This window comes from Equus asinus, chromosome 12, assembly GCF_041296235.1.
Source record: "Equus asinus isolate D_3611 breed Donkey chromosome 12, EquAss-T2T_v2, whole genome shotgun sequence".
Classification (NCBI taxonomy): Eukaryota; Metazoa; Chordata; class Mammalia; order Perissodactyla; family Equidae; genus Equus; species Equus asinus.
In genome coordinates this window covers 47,682,129-47,705,437 of record NC_091801.1, presented here as the reverse complement: position 1 = coordinate 47,705,437, position 23,309 = coordinate 47,682,129, and the positions used below count along the sequence as shown (strand labels likewise).

Here is a 23,309-nt window from a genome sequence, read left to right as displayed (position 1 = left end):
ATCCCCGGGAAGGCAGTGGAACTAGATGAGAGCACCCCTCCACCTTCCAGATGGCATGACTGTAAGAGGAGGCAAAAACAGCCCAGTCTCTGCAAATGCCTTGGGAATTACAGCCTCACCTGCAGAAGGGCCCATCAAGCTGCAGCAACCCCGCTGGTGGGAACACTCTACACTGAGTGGCAGCAGCTCAGCCCCTGCAAAGGCACCTGCCAACTGAGCACAGCACAGGCAAGAAGGTGCCCCACCTGCTCAGAAGGCACCCCTGGCCTGCACAGCACAGCAACCCACAGGAACAACCAAGTGGGAGCTCAGCCTCTTCATGGGCACCCCTTGTCTCTAGTGCAGCACAGGCAAGAAGGCATACAGGAGCCCATGGGATCCATGGAGTGATGGCTCAGCTGTCACGTAGGTGCCCTTCCCACCTAGTGTGCAGCAGCTCACCCTGTCCCCTCTCAAGTACAGAGCCTTGGCCTATGTTTCCTGACACACCTGCCCATTACAGAGGCCCTGACCTCATGAGCACAACCTGTAGAGTAGCTACAGCCAGCCAGGGCAAACAAAGAATATCCCTACCCACTCAACTTTCAGCAGACAGGGTGGGATCAGAAAACACATCTCCTGCTCCCCAAAGTAGTGACAGTTGGAATCTGCAATCTGATACTACCACAGATACGTTAGCCAAGGATCAATTTATCAAACAATATGAAGAACTACAGTAACACTTCAGATTGGAATGAAAATGACAAGTCTCCAGAAACAAATCCTAAAGTCACAGACGCTTAAAATCTACATGACAGAGAATTCAAAACAGTTGTCATAAAGAAACTCAAGTTAAAAGAAAACTCAGAAAAACAGTTCAATGAGCTCAGGAATAAAATTAATGAGCAGAAGGAATACTTCACCAAAGAGACTGAAACTTGAAAAAAACAAATAGAAATTCTAGGTATGAACATCACAATTAATGAAATAAAAAATAATTTAGAAAGCATAAAAAATAGAACTGATGTTATGGAGGACAGAATTAGTGAATTAGAGGACACAAACACAGAAATGTTTCAGGTAGAGGAGAGAGAACCAACATTTTAAAAATAAAGAAATTCTTTGAGAAATATCCGACTCAATTAGGAAAAGCAATATAAAGATTATACGTATTCCAGACAGAGGAGAATGGGAGAAAAAGCAGAGAGCTTGTTCAAGCAAATAATAGCTGAGAAATCCCCAAACATGAGGAAAGAACTGGACTTACAAGCACATGAAGCCAATATAACTCCTAAATACATCAATGCAAAAAGACCTTCTCCAAGGCATATAATATTAAAACTGGTGAAAGTCAACGACAAAAAATATTAAGGCCAGGAAAGCAGAAGAAAAAGAACTGCAAAGGAACTCTAATCAAACTTTCAGCAGATTTCTCAGTAGAAACCTTACAGCCTAGGAGACAATGGAATGATATATTCAAAAGACTGAAAGAAAAAACTTTCAGCCAAGAATACTCCATCCAGGGAAATTATCCTTTGGATATGATGGAGAAATAAAAGCTTTCCCAGACAAACAAAAGCAGAGGGAGTTCATTGCCAGTAGATCCCCCTTATAAGAAATGATGTAGGAAGCCCTCCTAAGAGAAACAAAAAGGCAAAAGTTTACAAAGCTTTGAGCAAGGAGATAAATAGATAAACAGAACCAGAAAACTACAGCTCTCTACCAGATAAGGTTAGTAAACACTTAATTATAAAAGACAAAGGGAAGGAAAGCATCGAAAATAACTATAAACACTTCAGTTAGGCCACAAGCTCACAACACAAAAAAGAATTTGTGACAACAATAATTAGAAAGGGAAAAGGAGAGGGATGAAGTCTGCTTAGGCTAATGCAGATAAGAGGCTATAAGAAAACGGACTGTCTCATCTATGAGATCTTTTATACAAACCTCAGGATGACCACTAAATAAAAAATGAGAATATAGTGACGACTCATAAATAAAGAGAAAACAGAATAACATCACAGAGAACCAACAAACTGAAATTGCAGTCAGAAATACAAGGGAAGAGAAACAATGGAAATTTAGAACAGGAAAAAGATAAAATGGCAGTATTAAGCCCTCATATATCAATAATCACTCTAAATGTAAACAGATTGAATTCTCCAATAAAAGACACAGAGTGGCTGGATGGATTAAAACACAAGACCCAACAATATGCTGCCTCCAGGAAACACATCTCAGCTCTCAAGACAAATATAGGTTCAGAGGGAAGGGATGGAAGATGGTACTCCAAGCAAATGGTAAGCAAAAGAAAGCAGGTGTCACCATACTTATATTGGACAAAGCAGACTTCAAGATAAAAAAGACAGTAAGAGACAAATAGGGGCAGTATATAATGATAAAAAGGACATTCCACCAAGAGGAAATAACACTTAAGAATATATATGTCCCTAAGACAGGAGCACCAAAGTATATAAAGCAACTACTAACAGACCTAAACGCAGAAATTCACAGCAAGACAATAATAGTAGGAGACCTCAACACCCCATTTATATCAATGACTAGATGATCCAGGCAGAAAGTCAACAAGGAAACACTGGCATTAAATGAAACACTAGAATAGATGGACTTGATAGATATAGATACAACATTCCATCAAAGAAAGCAGAATACACATGCTTCTCAAGTGCACATGGAACATTCTCAAAGACAGACCATACGTTGGGAAACAAGGTAAGCCTCAATAAAGTTAAGACAACTGGAAATCATAGCAAGAATCTTTTCTGACCAAAATGCTATGAAACTAAAAAAAACTACAAGAAAAAAGCTAGGAAAGTCACAAATACACAGAGAATAAACAACATGCTACTGAACAACAATCGGATCGATGAAGAAATCAAAGGAGAAATAAAAAAACGCCTTTAGACAAATGAAAAAGAAAATACAACATACCAACTCTTATGGAACACAGCAAAAGCAGTCCTAAGAGGGAAATTTATAGCAATATAGGCCACCTCAATAAACAAAAAAAAACCTCAAACAAGTAATCTTAAACTACACCTAATAGAACTAAAAGAAGAAGAACAAACAAAGCCCAAAGCAGGCTTTGTTTTCTTTTCTTTGGCAGCAAAAGGAGGAAAATAATAAAAATTAGAGCAGAAATAAATGAAATAGAGACTTAGAAAACAGTACAAAGGATCACTAAAACTAAGAGCTGATCCTTTGAGAAGATAAACTAGATTGACAAACCCTTAGCCAGACTCACTAAGAAAAAAAGAGAGAAGGCTCAAATAAATGAAATTAGAAGTGAAAGAGGAGAAACGACAATGGATACCACAGAAATACAAAACATTATAAAAGAATAACATGAAAAACAATATGCCAACAAACTGGACAACCTAGAAGAAATGGATAAATTCTTAGATACTTACAACCTCCCAAATCTGAATCAAGAAGAAATAGAGAATCTGAAAAGACCAATCACAAGGAGCAGATTGAAACAGTAATCAAAAACCTCCTAAAAAACAAAAATCCGGGACCAGGTGGCTTCTCTGGAGAACTCTACCAAACATTTAAAGAAGATTTAACACCTACCCTTCTTGAACTCTTCCTAAATATTGAAGAAGATGGAACAATTCCTAACTCATTCTATGAGGTCATTATTAACCTGACACCAAAATCAGACAAGGACAACACAAAGAAGGAAAATTACGGGCCAATATCAGTGATGAACATCAATACAAAATTCTCAACAAAATACTGGCAAATCAAATACAGCAATACATTAAAAGGATCCACATAATGGTCAAGTGGGATTTATACCAGGGACACAGAGATGGTTCAACATATGCAAATCAATGTGATACACCACATCAACAAAATGAGGAATAAAAATCACATGATCATCTCAATAGGTGCAAAGAAAGCATCTGACAATATCCAACATACATTTATGTTAAAAAAAAACTCTCAAATAAAACGGGTATAGAAGGAAAGTACCTCAGCATAATAAAGGCCATGTATGAGAAACCCACAGACAACACCATACTTAACAGTGAAAAACTGAAAGCCATCCTTCTGAGAACAGGAACAAGACAAGGGTGCCCACTCTCACCACTCCTATTTAACATAGTACTTGAAGTTTTGGCCAGAGAAATTAGGCAAGAAAAAGAAATAAAAGGTATCCAAATTGGGAAGGAAGAAGTGAACTTCTCACTGTTTGCAGAAGACATGACTCTATATAGAGAAACCCCTAAAGAATCTATTGGAAAACTATTATAAATAATCTACAACTACAGCAAAGTTGCAGGGTACAAAATCAATTTACAATAATCAATTGTATTTCTATACTCTTAATAATGAACTAACAGAAGGAGAACTCAAGAATAATTCCATTTACAATCCCAACAAAAAGAATGAGATATCTAGGGATAAATTTAATCAAGGAGGTGAAAGACTTATACAATGAAAACTATAAGACATTACTGAAAGAAATCAAAGATGACATAAAGAAATGGAAAGATATTCCATGCACATGGACTGGATGAATAAACATAGTTAAAATGTCCATATTACCTAAAGCAATCTACAGATTTGATGCAGTCTCAATCAGAATACCAGTCACATTCTTCATGGAAATAGAAAAAGAATTTTTCTATTTTCTATCTAAAATTTTCTACCCAAAATTGATATGGAACAACCATAAACGGCAAGTAGCCAAAGCAATCCTGAGAAAAGAAAACAACAAAGCTGGAGGCATCACAATCCCTGACTTTAAAATATACTAAAAAGCTATACTAATCAAAACAACATGGTACTGGCACAAAAACAGACACAAAGATCAATGGAACAGAATTGAAAGCCCAGAAATAAAACCACACATGTACAGAAAACTAATCTTCGACAAAGGTGCCAATACCATACAATGGAGAAAGGAAAGTCTCTTTAATAAATGCTGTTGGGAAAACTAGAGAGCCACATGCAAAAGAATGAAAGTAGACCATTATCTATGCCACATACAAAATTAACTCAAAATGGATTAACAACTTGAAGGTAAGACGTGAAACCATAAAACTCCCATAAAAAACATAGGTAGTATATGCTTTGACGTTGGTCTTAGCAGCATCTTTTCAAATACCATGGCTACTCAAGCAAGCAAAGTAAAAGAAAAAATAAACAAATAGGACTACATCAGGGGGCTGGCCCAGTGGCAAAGCAGTTAAGTGCACACGTTCCGCTTTGGCGGCCCGGGGTTCACCAGTTCTAAGCCCAGGTGCAGACATGGCAACGCTTGGCAAGCCATGCTGTGGTGGGCATCCCACATATAAAGTAGAGGAAGTTGGGCACGGATGTTAGCTCAGGGCCAGTCTTCCTGAGCAAAAAGAGGAAGATTGGCAGCAGATGTTAGCTCAGGGCTAATCTTCCCCCCCAAAAAAAAAAAACAAAAAAGAGACTACATCAGATTAAAAAGCTTCTGCAAGGCAAAGGAAACTATGAAGAAAACGAAAAGACAACCCACCAACGGGGGGAAATATTTGCAAATCATATATCCGATAAGGGGTTAATTTCCAAAATATATAAAGAACTCATACAACTCAACAACAACAAAACAAACAACCCAGTCAAAAAATGGGCAGAGGATGTGAACAGACATTTTTCCAAAGAAGACATACAGATGACCAATGGGTACATGAAAAGATGTTCAACATCACTAATTACTAGGGAAATGCAAATCAAAACTACAAAGAAATATCACCTCATGCCCTTCAAAATGGCTATAATTAACAAGTCAAGAAATAACAAGTGCTGGAGTGAATGCAGAAAAAAGAGAACCCTCGTACACTGCTGGTGGGAATGCAAACTGGGGCAGCCACTATGGAAAACAGTATGGAGATTTCTAAAAAAATTAAAAATAGAAATACCATGTGACACATATATCCCACTAGTGGGTATTTTTCCAAAGAACATGAAATCAACAATTCAAAGAGATTTATGCACCCCTATGTTCATTGCAGCATTATTCACAATAGCCAAGACATGGAAGCAATCCACATGCTGGTCAACTGATGAATGGATAAAGAAGATGTGGTATGGATATACAATAGAATACTACTCAACTATGAAAAAAGACAAAATCATCCCATTTGCAACAACATGGATAGACCTTGAGGGTATTATGTTAAGTGAAATACTCCAGACAAAGAAAGACAAACACCATATGATTTCACTCATATGTGGAGGATAAACATATGGATAAAGAGAACAGATTAGTGGTTACCAGAGGGGAAGAGGGCAGGGTGGGTGAAAGGCATAAAGGGGCACATATGTACGGTGACACATAAAAATTAGACTATTGGTGGTGAACATGATGCAGTCTATATAGAAACTGATACATAATAATGTACACCTGAAATTACACACTGTTATAAACCAGTATGACCTCAACAAATTAAGTGGAAAAAAATTCTATAATAAAACAATATAAAGCTACATTAATTAAGAATTCAGCATTGTCTTAGTTATAATACCTACAAGTTTACAGCATAATGTTTTGAAAGAAAGAAACTTTTTCCTTTGTAATCAAGCGATACTAATGCAAGGTTTTCGTTGTACACTGATTCGTAATGGAGGACACACTTTTCAGTTAGACTGAGCACACTGCTTACTGCTGTGTGGTTGATCCATGTATTGAATTAGACAAGTTCTATTTAAGTCTACACGTAAGCTGTTCTTTAATTTTTACTACAAATATTCAAGGTTGAGCAATACAGTCAACTTTGGAAATTTACATTTTTTTTTAAGTGCACATTTTTTAACTACATGGAAGACTCAGGATATGTGGTATATTTTCCTTTACTGTCTAAAATAAAAAATGTCTTCATTATGATATGCATATTATTGTGCTTACTATTCTTTATATTTGTCCATCACCATTAACACTGAATTCTTTTTTAGAAATTACATAGAACTCATAATACTGAATATAACTGATATATTTTGCTTTCCAGTCAAATTAGAAAAACCTAAAATTATTCTAATGAAGAATAAAATTAAAGAACCATGTGTTTGAATTATAAAAGTATAAAATTAACCCTTGAAAGAAAATTAATACTGACTTTTATGAAAATGTGGCTTTTAAAAGTCAATGTTATTTTATATGACTACAAAATTTTGTTCAAGAAATACTAAAAATGTATTTTAAGGTTATTTGCAAAGAACTATATTTTAAAAATCAGTTTACATACTGTATTACAACAGCAATCAAGACAAAATTCAACAAAATATTTGTTTCTAAAATAATTTTAAAATACGAAAGGACTTATTTTACAATAATCTTATTAATTCAGAGGAAAACAAAGTAATTATCTTCCAGAGTAGTCTCAAATATTATTCCTACACTTTTAAAGCTATCTTGGTATATATGCCTAAGAATTTGAAGCATGTAAGTCAATTATTACCATAATAGTCAAGATCTGAAATTGAAAATCTTATGGAAATGTGAAGAGTTCAATAGTAAGAAGTGACCAATGATCAGAATGTGTATGTGCTCTGGAAAGATAAAGACAAAATTGAGGTCTTCCTTATTTTTCCTTTCCTGATTATCAAGATGTGTGTCATAATGTCAGGGCACTAAAAGTAAATGGCAGGGTATGGCAGACACCACAAGGTGGTGCTAATATCCTCTCATAACTGGCTGGATAGACCAATGCTGCTAGCTAGTCTTCAGAAGTGGCCTAAGGTGAAACTATGCAACCCACAAGGTAGATACCCGACTATAACATTCTCTCGTGTAAGAGAAAAAGCAAACCAAAAACAATTTTGGGATGTTTGATTATTTGTTGTAGAAAAAAACGTTTGAATTTATAATTCTCTAGAATTAACATTTGGTTTGCATCAACATTCTTCTCATGTAGTTACAATATTTTACATGAAAAGAAGGTAACTCTATAAGCAACTGTCTTCACACTACTGTCAGATGAAATGATCAATTTACACTCAATGAGTAAACTACCATCATGACAAATCAAGACTTATCTGGTACAAGTGATAATAAAACAGTCCAATATTATGAAACCTATATTTATACTGCCAAAACCTGTTTCCCAGATTAACATCTTACTCATTTCTTTATACTTACTCATATTCTGAATGTAATATACTCTTAGGGAAACACGTTAGTGTATCCTACAATTCAGGTTCTAAAGGCACTAAACCAACTGCTAGAGGCATCTTTCCTTGGGTTGATTTTAGTCTCTGTCAGACACACACACAGATGGATGAATGAATGACTGTATGGAGGGAGGAAGGGAGGGGAGGAGAAAGGAAGGAGGGAAGGAAAGAAGGAAAGAAAGAAGAAGGAAAGAGAAAGGGAGAAGGGTGGGGCGGGAAGCAGTGGTCTTGCTCTAGAAATACAACAGCAATTGCATTTGTTGAGAGTTGCTCAGAGTGTTAATATACATACATATTAACTATACGTAATACATATAAACTATATATATGTATAATATATTAATTATATATAATATATATCACTTCTATATGTGCCCAGTGCATATATATTTATGTTGTATGTATATGTGTGTCTGTATATATATATATTCATATATATAATAACATTTAATCTTCAAAACAAATAACCCCTATTTTACCAATGTCCAAATTAGAGAGGTAAAGACAGTTGCCCAAGGTCACATAAGGACTATCTGATTTCAAAGCCTCTTTCCACAATGTCATAAAATAATCATGCTAATATTGATGAGGATAGCTAGTATACACTGAGTGGCAACTATGTGCCAAGCAATGTGTTAAGCATTTTATATCTATTTTCTCAGTTAATACACATGACAATCCTAAAAGGTATTATTTTCTTCATTACAGATGAGAAACTGAGGCACAGAGAGCCTGAATGACTTTCCCAAGGTCCTACAACTATCAAGTGGTAAAGCTGAGATTCAAATCTAAGCAATGTGGCTGTAATAAGTCTGCCACTTAACATAACCACTTCACAATATTGTCACTCATAAAATACACAACTATCTCCTTTGGAAGTAAAATAAATGGCTATTTAATGAGGAGTAAAAAACAAAACCAAAAAACTTTAAGCATATAGAATGAATAAAAATGCTATAGCAGACACCACGGAAAGAGACCTCAAAGAGCTTGAAACCTAGATAGAAATGTACAGTTCATTAACTTGAAAAATATAATAGTTACAAACCACAAAATAAGATAGTAGAAAAGGTAAAATGATTACCAATGACTAAAGAAAAGAAAATAAGATAGTATAAAGGGTAAAATATGATAAATTACAAACAATAGCTGACGTAAGATTTAAAAAAATAAGCAATCACTTCAGATACAGCAGGTTGGGAAAGTCACTAGAAAAAAGATAGATTTTAACTGAATCTTTATAGAGAAATAGGTTTCAACAGGTGGAGGAGGAGGAAGAAAGGGCATCTGAACAGTTTAGTGAGGGATCAGTGAAAGTGTGGATTCGGGAAAGTGCAAATTGGTGGTCAGGAGTTGATGAATGTGACCAAATATAGCGTTTTCACACAGAAAAAATTAACTTAGAAAACCTGAATGGGCTTTATTCTTCCACAGTCCTCGAAGGCTAAAGATGAATAAATATATCTGTTTCTAGCTAGTTAATTACATTTTCTATAATATATATTTCAAGAAGTGAAAAGGAACTGGATTTCAAACTACATGAAGAACCAATCCAAAGGAAATTGGCTGATTGTGACAGAAAGGAAAAGAAGAAATACAGCAATGAAAGAACAAAAGGGGAAAATGTTGAAGAACTTTTTCAACCAATTTGCAATTTATAAAATATTCAACAGCAACACTAGAGATTCTCTAACGTATTTAATTCTAAGTTACACCTCTGTATAGTACATGTAGTAAAATTATAATATAAAACTAAGACATCTTTTAAAATTACTTCATTATTAAAAGATAGGTAAAAGTATTTGCTTTCTTTTGGGGAGGATAAGGGAAAACTTAATCTGTATAGTGCTCATGAAAAACTCCTAAATATACCAATTCATTTAAACCTCAGAATGCCCTAAGAGAAGTTACACCACAGAAGAAGGAACACAGTCACAGAAGTATAGTGACTAAGCCTAATTTACATTATACCTGAAAGTGCTAAGATTCAAACCCAGTTTTTCAGACTTCAACCTGAAAATTCTTTTTCACTGGAACTATTAGGTCTCTATTTTCATTATAATAAAACTTATAGTGTAAACAAGTAAAGTTTCTGAAAATTATGGGCAGTATTACTTGGACCAGATACACTGATATTACATGGGTAGCATACCTTCACCCAACAAATATTGAGCGCCAATCATAGGCCAAGCACTGTTCTAGGCTCTAAAGATACAGCAGGTAGTAAAGAAATAAACAAAAAGGCAGGCACACAAGAAAACATCAGATAGCGGTAAGTATAATGAAAAGAATTATAATACTGTAATAGGAAAGAGAGCGACTGGGTGACTCCTTAATATTGGGTGGTCATGAAACCGACATGTAAGCTGACATAGAGCCAACCACATGCAAAGCATATAACAAACACTCCAAACAGAAGGCACGGCTAGAACAATAGCCCTAAAAGGAAACACAAATACAGTGCAGCCAAAACATAGTGGGAAAGGGGTAGCATGGTAGATTAAGTCAGAAAGGTAGGTACGGGATTTTGAAGTTAGGAAAAATAGTTGGAACTTTCTGTTCTCAACATGAAAAGAGAGGGTAGGGAATAACATAGCTTATGTATATTACAGAAGAAAAACATCACTCTGAATGTGATGTAAAGAATACAGCAAAGCAAGGTTGGAAGCAGAGACACCAATTAGAGTTAAAGTAGTCTAGCAGTTTGTATTTTTTTATAAAGATTGGCAGCTGAGCTAACAACTTGCCAATCTTTTTTTTGTTTGTTTCTCCCCAAATCCCCCCCAGTAGATAGTTGTATATTTTAGTTGTGGGTCCTTCTAGTTGTGACATGTGGGATGCCGCCTCAACATGGCCTGATGAGTGGTGCTATGTCCACGCCCAGGATCCGAACCGGGGAAACCCTGGGCCGCCATAGCGGAGCACACAAATTTAACCACTCTGCCACGGGGCCAGCCGCCAGTCTAGCAGTTTTTAACCTTCTCCCCACCCCAAATACCTGAGGGAAATTACACTCTCCAACAAACAACAGCAATGGAAAGGCAGTTCTGATAAAACTCCTTGCCCTTGTTCGGAGGTTCTATTCTAGGACTATGGGCAGCATTCTTCTACTGCACACTATCCAACTTCCCTTCTTCCAAAACTAGACATTTTTTCCTTTCTTTGTTCTATTCTTTTTCCTTTTCTCCTGCCTAGGATAAAAGTCCACTCTGGATGCTACTCATTCAGAGGTGGATTTCTGTCTCAAAAGATTATTGACATTGCCTGAATTAAACATCTTGATACTTTAAATAAAACTTTGATCTGGATAGAGGCAACTAAAAAGACATCTCCACAAATAAACAGATTTCTGAACAATATGATTTGGCCTATATTAGAAAACTCTAAAAATAATCTAGACTATAATAGGCAATTTCCATTAAAAAATCCAATTTTGACATGCTTTCTGAATGTAGGGAAATTTTTATACAGTTTGAGAATAAACATTTAAAGATATTCAAATTCCTAGCATGTGAACACACAAAAAACATCTATGGAAAATTAAGGCCACTCTCTGGAATCTGATGAAATGTCCAATTTTAGTTTAAGTTTCATTTCTGTGTATTTTGGGATATTTCTTCTCCATTGTTTAGAAAGCACAGACTTTGAAATACAAAAGGGAAAAAAGGCCTGGAGTAACAAGCTCATAATGATTTCCCCCCAAAGTTATAAGTTTTCAATTAAGACTGACAATTAAAATTAATTTCTCAACTTAACCAAATGACTCCCAAAACTGTCTGAGTCTCAGAAAGCAATCTGTGCTGCTATTTTTATTCCTCTAAAAAAGAATTCTTCATCGTTACGGCATGTTGGAAAATTAGAAAATAAAACAGTAAGTTGAAATGACTTAAGTCACATCTCATTTTCTCAGAGAAACAAGGGTAATACATAGGAAGTTATTTTCTTAATCATGGATCTTTATTAATTTTGGAAATCAATATCATCAAATGTAATCAATTATTAGTGACGCCTATATTCTACAAAATAAAGATTTTTAGAATTGAAAAAACCACATAAAATCATAGATAATATTACACAATAATATAGTGTACTCGCAAAAGTTCTTATCTTGTCTTTCATAATTGTTTTAACTGTACAAATCATTAAGAAGCCTTCCTCAAGGATATGGAGTCCAAGACTTATTTGCAAATACGTTCAATCACTTTTTTTTTTTTAAAGATTTTATTTTTTTCTTTTTCTCCCCAAAGCCCCCCAGTACATAGTTGTATATTCTTCGTTGTGGGTCCTTCTAGTTGTGGCATGTGGGACGCTGCCTCAGCATGGTTTGATGAGCAGTGCCATGTCCGCGCCCAGGATTCGAACCAACGAAACACTGGGCCGCCTGCAGCGGAGCGCGCGAACTTAACCACTCGGCCATGGGGCCAGCCCCACGTTCAATCACTTTTTAAAAAGAGACTTTGGAGGAGACTTAGGTCAACTACATGGAAGGACATGAGACAGATCCAGGATGCCTCTACTGCTATCATTTCTTAACAAGTGATAACATTAGCAAACAAGTGCTGTGCATTCTATTTTTTTGAAAGAAGCTTGCTATATTAAGAACGCATCTCCTCAAAATGAGCAATTCAACTTACACCTGAGGTATGCCTGCCTTTAAAATCATTTTTAATCTTTATTTGTCCTAAAATTCATCTTTTAACCCCTCACTACATTCTGCTTTACAATGTCAAAGGACTAGAGTACTGAGGTTATTTCTTATAACTTTGCTTGATTAAAATGCTTTACTATATAAGCTTCTATCAGGCAATTTTCCTTAGCATACTCAATAGAACCGCTTTTCCATTTTATCAGTTTTTTTTCCCCAGGACTGATACATGTGTGACTATCAAAAACAAAGGTTTTTTGTTTGTCTGGTTTTTTAGCTTTTAAGTAAATTCATTAGAACTTAGAATTTAGATGAAAAAGCATTTAATTAAGTTATGCTCTTACTGCATAAAATTTTTAGAATTTGCCTTTAGGAATTTCTTAAAAGAAAAATCTGCTCTTCAATCACATAAAAAGTAACTCTCTTTTACTTCTTAGCCAAAGCCCAAGTTTTCTCGGTCACATACAATTTTTCCTTTCATCTTTTTAAATTTAGCTTCTTTCTTATTACTTATTTCTTGGAATAGCCTCTATGGAGATATTTATGAACCAAGAGATTTTTGTGCTGAGGAGGAAGACTGCAGAAACAAACTAAGGTTGGGAATAAGGTGGTGGAACTCTTCAGAAGACACTGGATGAGATCATTTCATTTGTGTAAAGCCTGCCTACCTCTCAGTAACAGAAGTAATTACAGCATGGTATATAACCTGTCACCTTCTATACATCTGAAATTATGGGAAACAAAATTACTTAAGGGGAAGACTGCCTGTAATCTAATGGTATAACTTGGAAATCAGTGGTTTTAAAGTAGGGAGGTAAATTCATTTTAATAGTCCCTACTCTATTTCCTTTATAAATGTTTGGGAATGCCAAGATTCCACAGAAAGAAGGTAGGAAAAAAATAATCCATCTGAGATAACAGAAGCATGATGAATAATAACCTTATATTAAAATAAGTTAAGATCAGCTGAGCTCCCTATGAAGATGAACCGATCCCCCTAGTCAGAATTGACCATTCCCTCTTCCACACTCCCAAGAATATTTTCATCCCTTATAATACTACCACACTGATTTGTAATAAAACATGTCTATGTCTCTTTTCCCTCTAGATATTAAGATATTTGATGACTTTTTCAATCTTTTTTCTTTTTTAAACTTTATTTTTCCTTTTTCTTCCCAAAGCCCCCTGGTACACAGTTGTGTATTTTTAGTTGTGGGTCCTTCTAGTTGTGGCATGTGGGATGCTGCCTCAGCATGGCCTGACGAGCGGTGCCACGACCGCGCCCAGCATCCGAACCGTGAAACCCTCGGCCGCCAAAGCGGAGCAGTGAACTTAAACCACTCAGCCACAGGGCCGGCCCCTGATGACTTTTTCAACCCCACCCTTACAACAGGACTCATATGTAACAAAGGTTAACTGAACAACCATCATATGCCAGTTTCCTTGAAAACTCACATTTAATGGGAATAAATATTTAAACAAGTCATTAAAGTACGTGTGATATTATGAAGTACACATATAAATAAGATGCTATGCAATTTTAGAGAAATATGACAGAGGAAACTGCTAAGTCTCCTAGGGAGTGGCCATGTTCTAAGAGAGGGAATGTTTAATCTGGGTCTAAAAAGTTCAGTCAGTATTTACTAGACTAAAAAGAAATTTCAGAAAGAAAAGTGAGCAAACTCAAAGATACCAACACATTCAAACACACACATGATTCAGAAAAGGAACCATGAATGTAAACTAGACAAGAAGGTGGAAGGTGATGCCTCCCTTAAGTTAAGTTTAAACTTAAGTCTTGCGGGCAATAGGGATCCATAGAAGATTCTGAAGCAAAGGAGTTTACCTGATTAGAATCTGTGTGGGAGGATGGATAAATAAGTGAAACGGGTTGATTAACTGGAGACAGAGAAACTCAACAAAAGGCTACAAATACTATAGAATAAACAAGAGAATGAATACATTTAGGATTCATTAGTTAGCAAATGGTCTTATTTAAGAACAGTATTTTCAAATCAAGAATCTATTTTTCCAATAGAATAAATTATTAAAAGTAGAGACTGTCTCCCTGGGAAAAGTTGAGAAGTTTATTTTATATTTACCATGATCATAGTTCTCTTTTTTCAAGAATACTGAAATATTTCATAATTTAAAAAACTAATTTAAAATTGGATCTATTTGAACATGAATAGAACTACTGGATAACCAAAGTAATTTCAAAATATGTAATTCTTAAAAAGACATTCATATTACAATCTGTTAATCCACCTACCTCCATATATAATTTCACTTTGAGAAAACTCTCCAGGTGATTTGATTTTAATTGCTAACCTGCCTTTCTAGATAACTATTTTAAAATTTGTATTAGCTTGCTATTATTTTTAATTGCATCTACTGTGCAATCAGAAACCCAGATGTAATCCTTAATATTTCCCTCTTGGTGACTGCCATACATCATCACTAAACATTGAGAATTTTAGCTCCTAAATAATCCTCAAATTTTCTACTCCTCTCCGTCTTCAGCCTCCCTAACAAGATCAAACTCCTAGTTATCTTTCACACGAACTACTACCATATCCCAACACCACCAGTACTGAGCCATTCAATGGCTTCACATTGCTTTAAGGATGAAAATATGACTCCCTACAAGGAGCACAAATCTCAGCAACATGGCCCCTTCCTTTCTCTCCAGCTTCATCTTGCACTATTCTCCCTCTTGCTCTCTCCCCTTCAGTTTCTCCTACTCACCGGATCACCTCTCAGACATCATTCTGTTAGAAAGCTATCCTCTTGGGAATGGGGAGAGACTGCCTATGGAGTTTCTTTTTGGGGTGATAAAAATGTCCTAAAATTAGACAATCATGATGGTCACATAACCTTGTGAATATACCGAAAACCACTGAATGGTACACTTTAAAAGGGTGTGCAACCATCATGACTGTATATGAATTACATCTCAATAAAAGTAAACACACACACACACAAAAAGAAAGCTATCCTGTTTACCTAGTTAACACCTATACTAACTTCTTCACATCCAGACTCAAACTTCACTTCTTCAGGAAAGCTTTCTGATTTTCCAAACCAAGTCAAATCCTCCTATTATATAATCTCATAACATTATGATTCTTTCTTCTGTGACACTATTGCAATTTCAATTTCATATTTATTTGTGTGATTACTTGTCCTTTCCACCTGTAAGCTAAATAAGAGTATCAGAAATATTTGTGATCCTCTGTATCTTTACACTTCAACCAAAATTTGTTAAACAAACGTATGACCATTAAAAAAACATACATGCATGCCGCAATATATTAAAACAATAGAGAGAGCATAAAGAAAGAATTCAAAATCTTCCTTCCTTCCCTCTAGTCAACAAAAATAATAACTATTAACACTCTGTTGTGTTCTTGGAGACTTTTTTCCAGAATTATAGGAAAGTATGTATCTACAACTATACTTTTCACAAAAATTGAATCATATTTAGGGCTGCCAGATTTAGCAAATGAAATACAGGATGCCCAGCTAAATTCAAATTTCAGATGAACAATGAGAATTTCTTTTAATACAGGTATGTATCAAACATTACTTGTTCTTTATCTGAAATTCAAATTTAATTAGGCATCCTGTATTTTATCTGGCAACTCTAATCATATAACATACATTATTCTGCATTTGATATTCTCCATTATGGATTTTAGATTCTGTGTCAGATATATTCAAAAGAGGTACTGAGTTGTATCTCCAACAAGAAACTATTAGTCTAAGTAATAATAAGAAGAAATTAAAAAAATGCTATATTCAAGTATGAAAAGTGTCTCACATCCTCTAAAAATAAATTTCTGCTCTCCTTTTCATCAGACAGAAAATAATCTATTTTAAGTATGAAAAACTGGCAAGATTTGAGAGTTGCAAATTTTCTCTAAACAACATTCAAAGATGGGCTTTTGGCAGAATGATGTCATCCTATGAAAAAACTCCTCTAATTCAACTTCATGTGCACTTCAAAATACTTAAACTATAGATTAACATTTTATCATTAAAATTATGGGAGAAATACAAATAATTTATACTTAAGAACAAAACATTCTATGAATAACTGAAAAAATAAAGGCATTTTTCAGAAGCTTCCACACTACAAGTAGTAGATCATGATGATTATACTTTATTATTCCATGACGATAAAATGATATGGCCATTCTTACATCATTTAAAGCAAATTTTAAAATGTGTAATGCCAAGCCTAGTTCTCTGATCAAAATCAGCTTATTTGAATTTTAGAACAGAGAGTTGTTTTAAATGGTTCCATAGGGGAAATAGCATCATCTAATTTATGTCTGTGGTGTTTAGCACTGCAGAAGTAAAACAAATAACTTCTGCACGTCATCTTAAAAAGTTTATTTTCGTGATCGCCTTATTTAGCAATATGATTTCATCTATAATCAGAAATGTGGTATGCTAAACATGGGCTAGAAACAGGGTTTATTTTGTTAGCAATTTAAAAACATAAGTCCATTTATTTGTTAAATTATACTTCAATAATGCTGAGGGAAAAAGCACACAAGGCCATAAAATTAATCTTAGTAACACACAGAGAAATCTTATGACATGCAACTCAAAGGCATTATAGTTCAAGTTTTACCACAGTTAGGTCAGTAGATTATAACAATAAAATGACAATTGTCTGGTATAAGCAATAGCACCAGTTCAGCCAACCCAAACTTACTGAAATGAACAGAAGCAAGTTATATCATGATCTGAACAATATTTCCTAACTTATAAATGGAGTTATTTAAAAATGAGACTTAAAACTTAAAAAATTATTGAAATTTTTGCACATGTGTATAAGGAGACATGTACAAGAATGTTTACAAGAGCACTATTTGTGGTAATTTTAAAAAATGGAAACAATTAGTAAAACTAAAATGAAAACACTGTGGTACATTTATATAATGAAATAACATAAGCAGAGAAAATAAATGAACTACAGTTACACAGCTATGAGATATACATCATAAGATGAAAAAAGGAAATGAAGTTGGAGAAAGAGTGTAAATGGCAGGACACCTATAACAGCTAATTCTTGATACGTGACACACCACCTCAAAACTAAGAAGCTTAAGACAGCTATCATTATTAGCTTATTATTCTTGAGGTCACCCATTTGAGGTTGCCCCAGATGAAAGGTCCTCGTGATAGCCGTGGGTGATCTCAACTGACGGTGACCCTGACATGTGCAGTCAGTTGCCAGGTCAGCTGGCATCTTAACTCTCAATATGTTTTCCCATATTCTAGCGCAAATTTGTTCACATGGTGGTGCCAGAGTTCCAAATGCAGCAGAAAAGCAAGCTCTAAAATGCAAGTCTTTTCAAATCTCTGCTTTGTTATTTGCTACTGTCTTTTTGGCCGTGGCAAGTCACATGCCCAAGACAAATTAAAGGGATAAGGAAAGAGACTACACTTTAAGGGAGGATATATAATGTGACACTGCAAGAGTCACAGGAAGCAGAGAAATTTCTATCAATTCTTCTACTCTACCACAATATCACTTCTATAATGCTAAAATCATGCAAAATAACACTACGTATATGTATTGTTGAATGAAAAATACATATATACACACATACCAAAAGTATGAAAATATGCATAGTAATGCTAAATGCCAGGTTCTGGATGGTGACTATCTCTTGGTTTGGAGAAGGGAAATGAGAAAATGGAAAAATATAGAAGGAGCTTTAACTACATTTGTAGTTTTTCATTTCATTAGCGGAAAAAAGGGTTTATGGGTGTTCTTATAAAATAAATTGTTATGCCTTTTAGCGTATCTAAATTCATAGGAAAAAATAACAAAGGAATTAAAAGAGAATTCCCAGAAAATAAGGGTATTGTAAAGGGCCTTCAACATGTTACCAAACATAGAATGCAAAATACAATCTGGCATAAATTTTTAAAAGCCCAGTGAATTGGAGGATCAATTTTACATTATTTGCATAATCAGAAAAAGCAGAAAAACATTGAAATAAAAAGTAATTGGACTGGTAACTCTGGCATGTGGTAGGAAGTAAAAAAAAAAACTGGTAAAAGATATATATGTTCAACACAGATTACAAAATACCCATTTAGATATTGCAGAAACAGACTTGCCAAAACTTTCAATAACAGCATTATTAAATGTAGACTACAACATAATAATGTTTGGATTAATTAAAGAATTAAAAGATGGAATGCAAACCTTAAGAATCAAATACAGGGGCTGGCCCTGTGGCTCCGTGGTTAAGGTCGCATGCTCTGCTTTGGTGGCCCAGGGTTTGCTGGTTCAGGTCCTGGGCACAGAACTGGCACCACTCATCAGGCCATGCTGAGGCAGTGGCCCACACAGCAGAACCAGAAGGGCATACAACTAGAATGTACAACTATGTACTGGGGAAACTTGGGGGAGAATAAGAAAGAAAAAAAAAGATTGGCAACGGATGTTAGCTCAGATGCCAATCTTTTAAAAAAAAAAAAATCAAAAATACTAAAGAGCTAAAAGAGGTTCAAAATGAACTGTTTTAAAAAACATATTCACTGAAATTACAAGCACAGTGGATAAGTTAAATAGCAATTATACAAGAAAGAATTAGTGAACCCGAAAAGATACCAAAAGAAATCACTGTGTAACACAAAAGGAAAAAGAGATTAAAAATATTAAAGAGGAGGGGCTGGCCCCATGGCCGAGTGGTTAAGTTCGCCCGCTCCGCTGCAGGCGGCCCAGTGTTTCGTTGGTTCGAGTCCTGGGCGCGGACATGGCGCTGCTCATCAAACCACGCTGAGGCAGCGTCCCACATGCCACAACTAGAAGGACCCACAACGAAGACTATACAACTATGTACCGGGGGGGAGCTTTGGAGAAAAAAAGGAAAAAATAAAATCTTAAAAAAAAAAAAAAAAATTAAAGAGGAGTGCAGAGACAAGAATGATGGAATGATAGGATCCAACATACGTTTTATTAAAGTTTCAGAAGGAGAGAAGAGGGAGAGAGGACTATTTGAGGAAATAACAGCTGAGAATTTTCCAGAATTGATGAAAGACAGAAATTCTCAGATTCTGGCAAAAAAATGATTCCCAAGTCAGAGAAATAAAATAAAAACCACAACTAGATGAATTGGGCTTAAATTACATAAAATAAATATAAACAAAAAGATATAAAGGCAAGTAGAGAGAACAGACAAATTACCTAAAAAGGAAGGACAATTAAACTAACAGCAGACTTCTCAAATGAAAAAAGAAAGTAACTATTAAGGCAGAATTCAATATCCAGATAAACTATCAATCAAGTCTGAAATAATGATAAATTAAATAAGGCAAAACTTTCTAGACAGCTTTCTAGAAAAAGTAAACATCAAAACTAACTCAACAAAAAGTAGGAAGTATAAATATCCTAAACCTATTAGAGGAATTGAAACAGTAGTCTAAAACTCTTTCTAAAAGGACAAGGAGGAGGGGAAGGAGAGGAGGAGGGGGAAAGGGCAGAGGAGGCTACAGTGGTGGAAAGGAAGAAGCACAAAGATACGTTTTTTTAAAAAGGAAGGAAAGAGGGAGAGAAGGTAAGAAGGGTAAGAGGAAAAGTGAGAGGGAAGGGGAGGACCAAATACTTCTAAGGAAAATTCCATGACACTTTTAAAGATCATTCCTATCTTTTACAAACTCTTCTAGAAAGAAAATTTTTTTTACCATATAAGTTAACTTTCAAACACTATGTTAGCTACCTTTCACAAAATTTGACATACACCATTTCATTATCATTTAATAATATAAAAATAAATTAAATCATGACTAAGATAGGCTTGTTGCAGGACTGCAAATATAGTTTAGTAATAGAAATTCCTTAACCTGATTAAGATATTTGCCAGATAGATACTTATCACATCATATTTAATATAATAAAATATCACAACTAATGAGGAAACATTAGGATTTTTTTAATCATGCAAAATAGAAGATGCTGACCATCACCACTATCCATGCTAAAGATCTTAGCCAGTGAATTAAAACACAAAAAAGAAATAAAAAATATTAAAATTATATGCATAGGGCATGATAAAATGGACACTCAAACACACACTCACACATAAGAGAAAACACAGACAAGGTTGGTAAAGTTTCAATTAAAATCCAAATACATATTCTCCTGGAACTTGAAAACTTAACTTAAAAAAAACATATATGTAAGATGTGACCTCATCTTTGTGAGTCCACAAAATAATGCCTAAAATTGGCCTGGCCACAGAAAGCCCTGGGTGTGCTGCCATTGCCATCAGTCCTGTGCTAAGAGGACAAGGTGGCCATGAGCCAATTTGAGCCCAACAAGTACATCCACTCTGACCTGATACAGAAGAACACTAATGCTGTTCACAAACGACTGAACTGGTTCCTCATCCTCTCAAGAAGACTGTGGATGGAAACCTAGATGACCCCAGCCAACTAGGAGATTGAGTGGGGCAAGATATATCTGTGGCTGCAGCCCAACTACAAAGCTATGCAGGATGTCATGGCCAATATGGTCATTATGCAGTTCATCAACAGTGGGGTGCCCAAAATGGCTATGCCCTCTACCATCCACTGTAACCATGTGATCAAGGCCCAGCTTAAGGGAGAGAAGGATCTATGTCAGGCCAAAGTGTCTAACTTCCTGGCAAGTGAAGCTTCCAAGTATAGCATGGGCTTCTGGAGGCCTGGATCTGGAATCATTCACCTTATCATTTTGGAAAACTATGCATAGCCTGGGATTCTTCTGATTAGCACTTACTCTCACATCTCCAATAGTGTGGCCTGCAGGGCATCTGTATTGGAATTGGGGGTGCTGAAGCTGTGGATGGCAAGTTTGGGATTCCTGAGAAGTTAAATTCCCCAAGGTGACTAGTGTGAAGCTGATGGGTACACTCTCTGTCTAGACCTCACCCACACATGTGATCCTGAAAGTGGCAGGCATCCTTGCTGTAAAAAGCAGTATGAATGCTATTTGGAGTTCTATGGGCCCGGTGTAGACTCCGTCTCCCACACTGCCATGATGACAATTTGCAACATGGGCACAGAAATTGGGGTCATCAGTGTTCTTTTACAAGCACAGAATGAGGAAATATCTGAGGAAGACCAGGCAAAGAGACATGGCCAATTTGGCATATAAAATCAAAATTGCGGTGATCCTGAACCTGGCTGCCATTATAACCAACTGATTGAAATTAACCTCAATAAGATGAAGCAGCATGTTAATGAGCCCTTTATCCTGACTGGCCCACTCTAGAGCAGAAGTGGATACTGTGACAGAGAAGAACGAATAGCCTCTGGACATCCAAGAGGTCTGACCAGCAGCTGCACCAACTCAAGCTATAAGGACATGGGGTGTTCAGCCTGTGTGGCCAAGCAGGGCTGGCTCACAGGCTCAAGTTAACGTCCCAGTTCACCACTGCACTGGGATCTGAGCAGATCTACACCACTATTGAGCAGGATGTGGGTAGCACTGTCTAAGCCAACGCCTGTGGCCACCATATTGGCTGGTAGAACAGAAAGGACATCAACGAGAGGGAGAAGAACACAATCGTCACCTCCTACCACAAGAACTTCACAGGCCACAACAATATGAAGCCTAAGATCTATACCTTCATCACATCCCCAGAGTGTCACAAACCTGGCTATTCCTTGTGCCCTCCGGAGACTGACTTCCAGACAGGCAAGAATGGCAAGAAGTTCAAGCTGGAGGCTCTAGATGCAGATGAGCTTCCCTTAGTGGAGTTCAACCCTGGGGAAGGCCATCTACCAGCACCCTCTCCTCAAGGACAGCAGTGGGCAGGGGGTGGATGTGAGCCCCACCAGCCAGGGCATGCAGCTCCTAGAGCCTTTTGACAAGTGGATGGCAAAGACCTGGATGACCTATAGATCCTTATAAAGGTCAAAGCACAGGGGCTGGCCCTGTGGTGAAGTCGTTAAATTCAGCACATTCCACTTTGGCAGCTTGGGTTCGTGGGTTCGGATCCCGGGTGCCAACCCACATCACTCATCAGCCACACCATGGCATCAACCTACATATAAAGCAGAGGAAGACTGGCACAGATGTTAGCTCAGGGCTAATCTTCCTTGGCAAAAAAAAAAAAAAAGGTGAAAGGACGGTATACCTCCGACCACATCTTGACCGCCAGTACCTGGCTCTTCTGCAGACACCTGGACAACATCTCTAACAGTCTGCTTACTGGTGCCATCAACATCAAAAAAGAACAAGGCTAACTCCATGTGCAACATCGTCACCCAGGAGCTTTGTCCTCTACCTGACACTCCCCACTACTACAAGAAACATGGCATCAGATGTGTCATGATCAGGCACGAGAACCATGGCAAGAAAATAAACTGTGTATTCATAAAAGAGATTACTACATGGCAGTTAAATGATCAAACAAGAGTTAAAGGAATAAAAACTTATTGAATAAAGAGGGCAATTTTCAAAAAGCAAAAACAAACAAATCAAAACATGCAAAACAATATG

At 36.2% G+C, this 23,309-nt stretch overlaps 1 protein-coding gene and 1 pseudogene across 12 annotated transcripts in view; one reads left to right on the top strand and one right to left on the bottom strand.

The window, feature by feature from the left end:
* Positions 1-23,309, bottom strand: part of VPS13B (vacuolar protein sorting 13 homolog B) — a 781,052-nt gene that overhangs the window by 487,551 nt on the left and 270,192 nt on the right. The window lies entirely within an intron of this gene.
* Positions 56-22,838, top strand: LOC106842349 (aconitate hydratase, mitochondrial-like; annotated as a pseudogene).